An 11,903-nucleotide genomic window follows, 5' to 3' on the forward strand; every position below is an offset into this window, starting at 1 on the left:
ATGGCTTTGCCCTGTCTACACAGTTGGAGGCAGCAAATGCTTCTGAATACCAGTTGCTGGAAATCACAGGAGGGGAGGGTGCTTTTGTTCTTGGGTCCTGCTTGCAAGTTTCCCACAGGCATTTGGTTGACACTTATGAGAACAGGATGCTGGGCTAGTTGGCCATTGGCCTGATCCAGCAGGATCTTCTTATGCTGGCGTCTGCTGTGGGCTACCTTCTGCCCATATATGGACTTTCTTTTCCCCCAAGGAGTTCTGAAAAATAATCAAAAGGGGTGGGTGTGTTTCTTTACCACCCAAACCATTTGTTAAAGTCTCCAAGTCATTTTGATCCAGCCATACATAAGAACAGATTGGAGAACTGTTGAGCCTGCAAAAAATGAGACTGAGAGGAGATATGATAGCCATCTTCAAATATCTGAAGGTAAGGAAAAGGTAAAGGACCCCTGGGTGTTTAAGTCCTGTCAAATTTGAATATGGAATGTGGCATTTGTCTCCACTTTCAGGCTGAGGGAGTCGGCATTTGTCCACAAACAGCTTTTTTGGGGTCATGTGGCAAGCATGACTAAACCGCTTCTGGTACATGGAACACCATGACGAGTGTCAGAGCACACATAAATGCTATTTACCTCCCTGCTGCAGTGGTACCTATTTATCTACTCACACAGATACAAAGCAATGGGAACTCACCCCATCATGCTGATTCGAACCACCGACCTTATGATTTGCAAGCCCAAATGGCTCGGTGGTTTGGACCACAGCACCATCTGCATTCCTGAAATGTCTGAAGGGCTGTCACATGGAAGATGTAGCATGCTTGTTTTCTCCTGCTCTGGAGGGTAGGACCCAAACCAATGGCTTCAAGGTACAATAAAGGAGATTCTAACTGTACACCAGGAAGAACTGCCTGACAGTAAGAGCTGTTCAACAGTAGAAGGGACTCCCTTGGAAGGTGGTGAACTCTCCTTCTGTTATATATTCAGTGGTCTGTGTTGGCCTGAGCTTGAGTCTGGACTAAGAATTCTGTGCTTCTGTTTTCCAATTCAATACATGATGTCCAATCACAGAACATTTCAGGATTTGGGCCTCTGCCATTGGCCCTTGAACTCTGAGTCGTGATTCACAGCTTGGAAGTTTAGACAGCCAAACATTTTGGGAGTGAGAGTGGCCCAGGCTTCCAGGAATGTATATAAGCAGTTGCTTTGCCCCTGTTTCCCAGTTATTTAGTTCAATAAAGGTTCTTGCTGTTATCACTGCGTCTTGCCTCATGGGATCCCACCTACACTTCACCTTCCTTGGAGATTTTTAAGCACAGGTTGGATGGCCACTTGTTGGGGATTCTTGAACTGCAATTTGTGCGTTGCAGGGGTTTGGAGTAGATGACCCTAAGGGTCACTTCCAACTACAATACTATGATATGATTCTATGAAGAACCTGCTAAATCAGGCCTGTGCCCCATCTAGTCCAGCACCCTCTTCTCACAGTGGATGCCCACGTTTCCCAAAAGAAACCCACAAGCAGAACCCGAGAACAAGAGCAGCACACTTCACTCCTCTGGTTTCCAACAACTGGTATTCAGAAGCATTGCTGCCTCCAACTGTGGAGGTAGAACATAATTGGTGCTCTCAAATTTCAGCAGTACTCTTTGCAATGCTAAAATTCGGTGTGTGTCCCCCCCTCCACCTCTAGCACTCAGTTCAACAGTATTGTTGTGGTGCCCCCTGCAGCGTAGCACCCCCGCAACCAAACCATTCACGCTACCCTAGCAGCCATCAATAGCTTTCTCCTCCATGAATTTGTCCAATCCTTTTTAAAAGCCATCTAAGTTGATGGCCATCGCTGCCTCCTGTGAGATTGAGTTCCACTTTAATGTTGTGCTGCATGAAAAGGTCCTTTATTTTCTCTCTCATGAATAATGATGATGATGATAATTCTTCCCACAAGCTGTTCTCAATCCTTGTTCCAATATAGCTTAGAACAAGTGCCCTATATAATTCGCCAACCCCAGGGGATGTACGCTTATGTCTATAGAATAATAGGGGCCGTGGCTAAGCCCCTGGTGGCGATGATGGGATAAGCTGAGTGGTGAGGGTGAAGTCTGGCTCACAATGGCTTGGAGAACAGGGAAGAAAAAAACACCACACACACAGGAGTAACAACTTAATAGACCTGAAAGAGCGAACCACAAGAGGGGCACAGCCCAGCGTGGAAATCATAAATAAGTGATTATGAAATAACAAACCAGGATTCCCCAAGTGCCAGCAACCTCCTAGCATTCCATTAAAACCCATAAATCTGCCAATGGCTCAGGCTAAGTCAATTTCCTCCAGTGTATTAAAAACCCTTTGTTTACAGGGAGGGTAATTAAATCACAACGTCTCTTTAGTTCAAACAGAAATGCCCACTTTGTCTCCAAGACGTATGAAATTAAAGGACATTGTCTTCTTGGCATTGAGGCAAGTTGGCCTTCTGCATCAGCCATTCTTGCAACACCTGACAGGAGCAGTGTTTATAATGTTTGCCCCATGGGCAGGGGCAGAGGGCCTCTGTAACTGGAAAAAAAATAGCAGGTGGTGGATCTACGGGGGGGGGGCAAGTTTGTACCACAAGGGGGCAAGTTTGCCTGTTATTGTGACCCTGCAAAAAGTGTAGGGTTCCTGTACATGATGTGGCCCTCCTTCCAAGAAACGTCACTGTCGAGGGCTACAAAGCCAGACCTCTTCATTCCATTGAACCAGAACAGTAGTTTGAGTTCTATCCGTCTTCATAGAGTTTTTAATTCTGTTACCCCTGCACCTTGAAATAGGAAAGAAAGTTTTAAAAAATGATTCAGATGTTAATTAGATGTTTTCTTTTGATAGCAAAACAAAAAGCCGAACAAATTAATCCAGACCCTTTACCTGGGACCTCTTGCCACCCAGGCGGGGTGCCAACTTGAATAAAATATTGGTGGAGAGCAGGTAAACCCTGCCCTGCATGATGCGGGATGTGCACGCCATTGGAATGGCAAGGCCCATCAACTTTGGGGGGTCCCACCCCCCTCATATATTTTATTAGGGGGCTGAAGGGACCTCAGCCCCCTAGGAGTTGGCTCCTATGCACCCAGGTGTGCTGACAAGGACCCTGATGGACAGAAGGGATAGTTAATTTTTCCCCTGTGATCTCTGCCACTGTTGCTTTTTAAAGTGTATTTTTAAAGTTTTGTGTCTTTGTTCAACTGCTCTAAGCTTATAGAATGATACCTGGCATTGAGAAAGTGGATTGGGAAAAGCTTTTCCCCCTCTCTCATAAGGCTAGAAATTGTGGATGTCCAGTGAAGATGAAAGTTGGAATGTTTGGAACAGATAAGAGGCAGCCCTTCTTCATAAAGCATGTAGTTAAACTTTAATTTCGTGACAGTAGTCACGAAATTAAAAGGCACCTGCTTCTTGGGAGAAAAGCAATGACAAACCTAGACAGCATCTTAAAAAGCAGACCCTTGCCAACAAAGGTCCATATAGTTAAAGCTATGGTTTTCCCAGTAGTGATGTATGGAAGTGAGAACTGGACCATAAAGAAGGCTGATCGCGGAAGAATTGATGCTTTTGAATAATGGTGCTGGAGGAGACTCTTGAGAGTCCCATGGACTGCAAGAAGATCAGACCTATCCATTCTTAAGGAAATCACCCCTGAGTGCTCACTGGAAGGACAGATCCTGAAGCTGAGACTCCAATACTTTGGCCACCTCATGAGAAGAGAAGACTCCCTGGAAAAGACCCTGATGTTGGGAAAGATGGAGGGCACAAGGAGAAGGGGACGACAGAGGACGAGATGGTTGGACAGTGTTCTCGAAGCTACCAGCATGAGTTTGACCAAACTGTGGGAGGCGGTGGAAGACAGGAGTGCCTGGCGTGCTCTGGTCCATGGGGTCATGAAGAGTCGGACACAACTAAACAACTAAAGAACAACAAACTTGGCAACTCGCTCCCATGAGAGGCAGTGATGTCCAGCAACCTAGATGGCTTTAAAAGAATTGGGTAAATTCATGGAGGATAAAGTTACTGTACGCTTTGCCTCTGCAGTGAGAGGCAGCAATATTCCCTAATACTAGTTTCTGGAAACTGCAGGAGGAGAGAGTTGCACATGTGCTTGGATCCTGCTTGTGGGTTTCCTACAGGCATCTAGTTGGCCACTGTGAGAACAGGATGGTGGACTACATGGGCCATTGACCTGATCCAGCAGGTTCTGCTCATGGCCTTGGGAAAACCACAGGAGAGGAGAGTGATATTTTGCTTGAATCTTGCTTGCAGGTTTTCCACAGGCCACTGGCCACCAACCTAGATGGCTTTAAAATATGACTGGACAAATTCATGGAGGAGGAGAGGACTACTTATGGCTACTAGCCAGGATGGCTATCATCTGCCTCTGTGGTCAGAAGCTGCAATGCTTCTGAATACCAGTTACTGGAAAATTCAGGACTGGAGAGGGTCCTTGTGCTTGAATCCAGCTTGCAGATCTCCCATTGGGACAGCTATCTGGTCGCTATGAGTAGAGGATGCTGGCCATTGGCCTAATCCAGCAGGCTTATTCTTATGTTCTTATGTTCATATGTTCTTAAATAGGAAAATCTCCAGTAGCAAATTTGCCCCACCTAAGATGTGCACATCAAAGCGAGCCTCCATGTTCTGTGTTTGGCAAAGTGGTAGGCAGAATCAAATAAAGAAGCTTCTTCCCAGGTGTTTGCAAACCTGGCAGATTCAAGCTTGGTGCTGAGATGCCTAGGGCTGGTGAATGTGATAGCATGATGGATTACATATCATGTATGTCCCAATCATTGAAATAACTCCAGAAATGTTGGAGGATAACTACAACTACCCACCCATTTTGGTGGGTGTTTGCCAAGTGTCGTTATGATGAAACTGTTTTGCAGCACACCCATGTTTGACCAAACCGCAGTAGTGCCTACTGAGAGGATTTATGGGTCACAGGATAACAATGACTCACCTCCTCCCTCCCAATCAGCAGCCCTGCCAACATCTGTCTTGAAACACTTGGAGCCTCTTCCTGCTGGCCATGTCGCCCTCTCAGCTGTTTGGATCCAGCCCCATCACCTGCAACTATGTGGCGCAGAATCCACCTTTGGCCTTCCCTGGGGCATCCTGAAGCTTCTTGGCGCACTGGTCCTTGAGCTGAAGGCTCCATTTCAATGCCCAAAGAGCAAAGAGGCAGCACAGCAGAATTTTATAAAATTATGCATGGCCTGGAGAAAGTAGGTAGAGAAAAGCTTTCCTCCCTTCTCTCATGACGCTAAGAAGTCGTGGATGTCCAGCGGAGCTGAATGTGGGAAGATTCAGGGCAGATAAAATAAAGGCCTTCTTCACGCAGCACAAAGTGTAGAACTCACTCTCATAGGAGGCAGTGATGACCTCCAACCTGGATGGCTTTAAAAGAGGATTGGACAAATTCATGGAGGAGAGGACTATTGATAGCTACTAGCCACAATGGCTATATCTGCCTACATAGTTGGAGGTAGCAATGCTTCTGGATACCAGTTGCTGAGTGGGAGAGTTTGGGGTACTCATGCAAATACTTATACTTGTCATTGCACTACTAATACCATGGAGAGCTATGGCTTCTCAGAGAAGCTGCAAGTCCATCTCCACTGCAAGTCCATCTCCACAGAGGAGCTCAGAGAGGATGTCAGTCCACATGCACAGCAGAATTAACTCACTTAGGGAATACTACAGCCAGTCTTGGGGGAGTTCTGGAGTTTTGTCGAGGGGACACCTTCCCTCATAGGAATACTTAATTAGGTATTCTCTGTGAATAGTTCTTCTGCACTTTTTAACCCAAGCCAACACATCCTTGACATATTAACCTAATATGGATCCCTACATCGAAATTCCACTGATGAACATCCATACTTTCTTTGTAGAGATTGGTGACAGCAGTGGCTGCATTCTGGACAGGGATGCCAACTATAGGGGGTGGGAAGGGCTTTGGACCCCTCAATATTTGTGGGCAGGCGGCCAAGCCCCCCGATATTGAGGGGGGCCCAACCAGGTAGGCCTCCCACCTGCAAACATGCAGCCTGTACTCCCCATCCCCCGCCACCCATGTGCCAGCGCTCTCCTGTTGGCAGTGTACAATGGGGAAGGGAAACACAGAGGGTGATCTTCTCACTGCTGGCTGTGTACAATGGTGATCTCTGCAGGGGTCTCTGGTTTGCACACACACTCCCCCAAGATTGTGCATGTTGTGCATATGACGTCACACAACACTGAGCCCCCTCAGTGTGGAGGGCAAGTTGGCGCTGGAATGGGACCCACAGGGCCTGGCTGCTGTCACACACAGTCCTGGTAGGGCTGTGGCAGAGTTCTGCAAGAGGTGCAAGAGTTTCTACTGCTTGGTCTTGGTCCGTGGGTGGCGGTAGCAGCAGTCTCACTGCCGTCCTGCAGCCTGAGTGGCCCTGCCCCAACAACCTGCTCAGTCTCAGCCTCAGATTTGGTCAAGTACTGCCAATGCCACTTGCTGAACCAGCTTTTGGGCCCATGCAGGTCCTGGATCCCTGTATCTCCTTCCTCCTTGGCCCCCTTCTTCTCCATCATCTCCTCATCTCAACTGCCCACATGTCTCTCTGGTTCAGTTGCATGTCCCACTCAGCTACCTACATCCAGTGCCTCCCACGTCTGCTACCACTGACACCGCCATTAGCAACCCATAATAACCAGGCCAAGGAGCATCTAGCTGCTCTGCTGCCCCTGACCACACTCTATACCAGTTGCTGGAAACCACAGGAGGAGAGGCGGCTCTTGTGCTCAAACCCTGCTTGCAGGTTTCCCACGGGCACCTGGTTGGCCACTGTGCAAACTCCATGCTGATGCAGCAGGCTTTTCTGATGTTCTTATGAACTTGACGTTCTTATCAACATAGAATGGGGTGGGGTTCCACCTTGTTCTTCACCTTAGGCAACCTCAGGCGAGCTCTTCAAGGCGGCTGCAGCTCCTGGATTATGAATGTCAGCAGCAGGTGAAAAAAGAAAGGCATGAAAGAACATTTATTTGCTCTGGCACAGGGAAAGGTTGTTGTTAGCTTTATGCAAATGGAAGAGATAACCCTGAGGAATGGAAAGTGGTTGCGTGGCTTGGCACCAAACCAATATAGATGGTAGCCACTGCTGATGGCAGTTGACCCTGGGTTGCAAGCCAGTAGCAAAGTGCAGCAATAAATGAATATGGAGATGGTTATTCTCCTTTTCCTGGATTGATCCATGGTGGTTATGCTGTGCCTCCACAGCTAGTGTGGTGTAGTGGTTAAGAGCGGTAGTCTCGTAATCTGGTGAACCGGGTTCGCTTCCCCGCTCCTCCACATGTAGCTGCTGGGTGACCTTGGGCTAGTCACACTTCTGTGAAGTCTCTCAGCCCCACTCACCTGACAGAGTGTTTGTTGTGGGGGAGGAAGGGAAAGGAGAATGTTAGCCGCTTTGAGACTCCTGAAGGGGAGTGATAAAGCGGGATGTTGTTGTTGTTGTTGTTGTTTAGTCGTTCAGTCGTGTCCGACTCTTTGTGACCCCATGGACCAGAGCACGCCAGGCACTCCTGTCTTCCACTGCCACCCGCAGTTTGGTCAGACTCATGTTTGTAGCTTCGAGAACACTGTCTAACCATCTCGTCCTCTGTCGTCCCCTTCTCCTTGTGCCCTCCATCTTTCCCAGCATCAGGGTATTTTCCAGGGAGTCTTCTCTTCTCATGCGGTGGCCAAAGTATTGGAGCCTCAGCTTCAGGATCTGTCCTTCCAGTGAGCACTCAGGGCTGATTTCCTTAAGAATGGATGTGTTTGATCTTCTTGCAGTCCATGGGACTCTCAAGAGTCTCCTCCAGCACCATAATTCAAAAGCGTCAATTCTTCAGCGATCAGCCTTCTTTATGGTCCAGCTCTCACTTCCATACAACACTACTGGGAAAACCATAGCTTTTACTATACGGACCTTTGTTGGCAAGGTGATGTCTCTACTTTTTTGAAAAAAAAAGCGGGATATCAAATCCAAACTCTTCTAGAGGCAGTAAAGCTGGAAACCACAGGATGAAAGAGTTGTGCTCAAAGCCTTGTCTTTATCTTCTCAAAACAAAATGAAAAGCCCACACCTGTCCTCTCTCTTGTATTTTTTAATTGAGCATGCACAACTACTCCCATGAGTGCCTATTTGCTTCTCACTTTGAACCTACAGCTTTGGATTGCTAATGCTGACTTTCAACCTCTGCTTAATAACCACCAATGAGGCCTGCTCAAAGCACTCTCCTCAAAAAATTGGAGCATTGGGGGGGGGGGGAGAGATTAATGCAATAGTTACAGCACTCTCATATATCATTGTTGCAATAGATGATTGGAAAAATTAATAAGCATTAAGATTAGAAAGACAATAAATAAAACGACTGTCTGATGTATCACACCTCCCAAACCCATTTTGGGCAGATGGTGATCATAAAGGAAAGGTAGCAGTGGCATAGCGTGGGGGGTGCAGGGGGGACTGGCCGCACCGGGCGCAACATCTGGGGGTTAGGGTTAGGGGGCGCAAATCCACGGGTTAGGGGGCGCAAAACCACGGGTTATGGGGCGCAAATTACTTGCCTTGCCCCGGGTGCTGACAACCCACGTTACGCCACTGAAAGGTAGGAACAGATACTATTTATGAAAGGTAGGGACAGCTACCATACATTGCCGAATTGTCAGAGTTAAAATGCAGTTTGAATTTGTAACATGATTTTGGTAAGCTGGCAACTCTAACAGGCAGAAGCATTGGGGCCAACTCGTAAATTTGGCAACCTAGTAAGTTAATGTTTACTGGAGACACTGAAGCTTTTGCAAACATGTATCAAATCTCTTTGTGCCTGTGTGTGAATGGCTGTTTGTTTACTGGAGCACAAATGAGCAAAGCAGCTGGTGTGGCCTTGCAGGTGGGCATGGAAGCAAGCTGGACTTTTGCTGCATTACTATACAGGGTACCTCAGGTTAAGTACTTAATTCGTTCTGGAGGTCCGTTCTTAACCTGAAACTGTTCTTAACCTGAAGCACCACTTCAGCTAATGGGGCCTCCCGCTGCTGCCGCGCCGCTGGAGCATGATTTTTGTTCTCATCCTGAAGCAAAGTTCTTAACCCGAGGTACAATTTCTGGGTTAGCGGAGTCTGTAACCTGAACCATATGTAACCTGAAGCGTATGTAACCCAGGGTACCACTGTACTACAAACTTTAGGTCGACACAAAGCGAAAATGTTCCTGTACATGAGAAGGGGGCAAAACTGAGACAAACTTTGACATTGGCTATGGTGCTTTTGCAGCCCAGTTCCTGTGGGGCAGGACAGTGCTTCACCACCCCATGGAAGATAGAGCAATCTTGTTTTCTGCCACTCCAGGGGGTGGAGCCGGCAAGCCGGCAGATTCATATTACAAGAAAGGAAATACTGACTAAGCTTAGAAAGAACTTTCTGACAGTAAGAGCACTGCAGAAATCAAGAGACACACTCTTTTTGTTGTTGCTGTTTACTAATATGTACAAAAGAGGAAGAATAACTGTTTGAAATACATACAGTATTAAATTCGCCTGTTGGTTTTCAAATAATGTTTGTTGTGATACAAAACTCAGTGGCAATCTTACATAAGACTGATAATTACAAAATGCCTCTTGCATCATTTCATTCCAATAGTATGACTGACTCCATTTTCTTTGCACCTTTTTTAAAAAAAATTATTAATTAAAACAAGTCATAACAATAAACTTCAAACAGAATTTGAAACCATGACTCCATTTTTCATTGGAATCTATCATCATCTTGTTTCTCACTTTCCCTAAAACTAATCATGTGTATTCATTTCATCACCTGTGAAAGATCTTCATCTGCTAATTCTGGAGAGTTCAGCATTTTCCCAAGCATAATGCATACTTGGATAGGTGACTGTAAGAAGGTGACTAAATATTTTTTGATCATCCTCTAGTGCTGGATCTTCAAATCAACCAAATAATACTACTGAACAGTCTGTTGGCGGTTCATACTCCATGGCTTTCCTGATTTCTATTCGGATTTGGTCCCAACATGATTTGATCAGGGGCCATGGCCAGGGAATGTGTACAATACAGTATGTTTGCACCTTAGGTGTATTTCACTTTCACAAATTCAATTATACGTGCTCAGCTCCAGCAGCACCACCAGCTTTCCAGCGAAGTTTTCAGAGAACAAGCAGGAGAGACTAAGGCAGAAGGGAGGAGGGAGGCAGACAGAGGAAGCCCACATGTTGAATGGAGAAGCATCAGAGGCAGGTGGAGCGAGTGAGAGAGAGATGCAGGCAAAATAAAAAAAGCTGGAAAGGAGCTTCAGCTTCAGCCTGCCCTTTTCCTCCCTTCTGCAGCCAAGGGAACCAGGTTTATTCTTCCTGTCTGCCTCCACCACTTACCTGCTCATTTTGCAGCCTAGGGAGCCATCTTCATCCTCCAGCAGCAGAGATACAGGGAAGTCCCCCCCACCTTCCATCAGGAAACTGCACAATTTTACATATGTGTGCTTCCTATGCAAGTTGCAATCACACTGTTCTGTCATTCAATGTGGATGTTGCCCACATAAATTGCTGCTGTTGCTGCTGTTGTTGTTATCCCAGCACCCAGGCCTCAGTGATACAGATCAGATTGTCCTCTTCTTCCACAATGAGATCATGGATGAGGGAGGTCTCACTCAGAGTCAACCTGGCATTCAGCAACAACCGCAGCAGACCTGAAAGCTGACTGATAGGACAACTCTAATTCCTTGGGTTCAAGGAGGAGCTGGCATACAGCACAGTCACCAACTGCCTGAGCTGCGTGCTTCTTACCTGGCCTGCTTCACCTCCCACGCCATACCTCACACTACCATGAATCACTATGATCAGGGGGTCTCTGTTCTCCCCAATTCCTCTCTTCCCAGGCACTTCCCACCAAAACCCCAAATTTAGAAACATACATGTTAAAAACATTTTAGACAATTGAAGTCATATTTTTTTTAAAAAAAAAAAAAAACCAGCTAAACAATACCCCAACCCAAAGGTCTGTTTAGCTGCCTCAGCTTTCAGAGCTGCAGCTCCTAGGCCATGAGGAAGAGCCCTGGAAGAAGGGGAGCAGGTCTCCCAAGACTCACAGCCAAGAAGGTTGCCATTCCAGGAGTTCCAGATGCTTAGCCAGAGTTTGGTTTCCTCAGAATGAGGCACAGCAGAGACAGTGGTGTCATTCAGATATATGGTTTATTTACACATATGTACAACCTGAGCTTACAATGGAGGGGCTCACAGCATTACCACCCCAAGAAGGTCTTGCTTCTTTCATGGCCACAGTGTTGGATCTCAGAAGAAATTTGGCTTCCGCCTACTTCTAGATTCTAGCTCACACACCTCAACTCTGGCATTTATCTTTCTAACTGCCAGACAATTGAGGGAGGGAGGCCGGTGCATTTGCCCTCAAGGCATAGAACTGCTTCTTTCATTACTTGAATGACCCATACCTAGGGGGCCAATACCAATGAACAACTTGTCTGGCTATTCCAGCAACTGTGTTCAGTCCAGGAATTATCCCAGCACCCAGGCCTCAGGGTATACCCCCAAACACACAATGGTATACAGGCAATCCTTGTTATGTTCCCCACATGCGTCAGCAGGGCCCTCATAAAGAATTTCATTCTACCCCATTCCACCCTTTTAGTGATTTTTTCAGGTTACTTCCAGGTTTGATACTGTGCTCAATCATGCATCAGCTGGAGATGCATAAATCGGCCGTTGCTTGTATATTTCTCCTGGAACCCCTTGTGACTTTATCAGTGCTTAAAATCTCAACTTTGGGGGAATTACTAAGAAATGCATACAGTACTTTCTCAACAATTGGCTATTAATATGTCACATATGAAGGTAC

General features: G+C 46.6%; 1 long non-coding RNA gene across 1 annotated transcript in view; it reads left to right on the top strand.

The window, feature by feature from the left end:
* The window catches only part of LOC310669768, a 571,559-nt gene that overhangs the window by 112,438 nt on the left and 447,218 nt on the right, over window positions 1-11,903 (top strand). The window lies entirely within an intron of this gene.

The sequence above is a fragment of the Podarcis tiliguerta genome (genome assembly GCF_965153285.1).
Source record: "Podarcis tiliguerta genome assembly, chromosome: Z".
In the NCBI taxonomy this organism is placed as follows: Eukaryota; Metazoa; Chordata; class Lepidosauria; order Squamata; family Lacertidae; genus Podarcis; species Podarcis tiliguerta.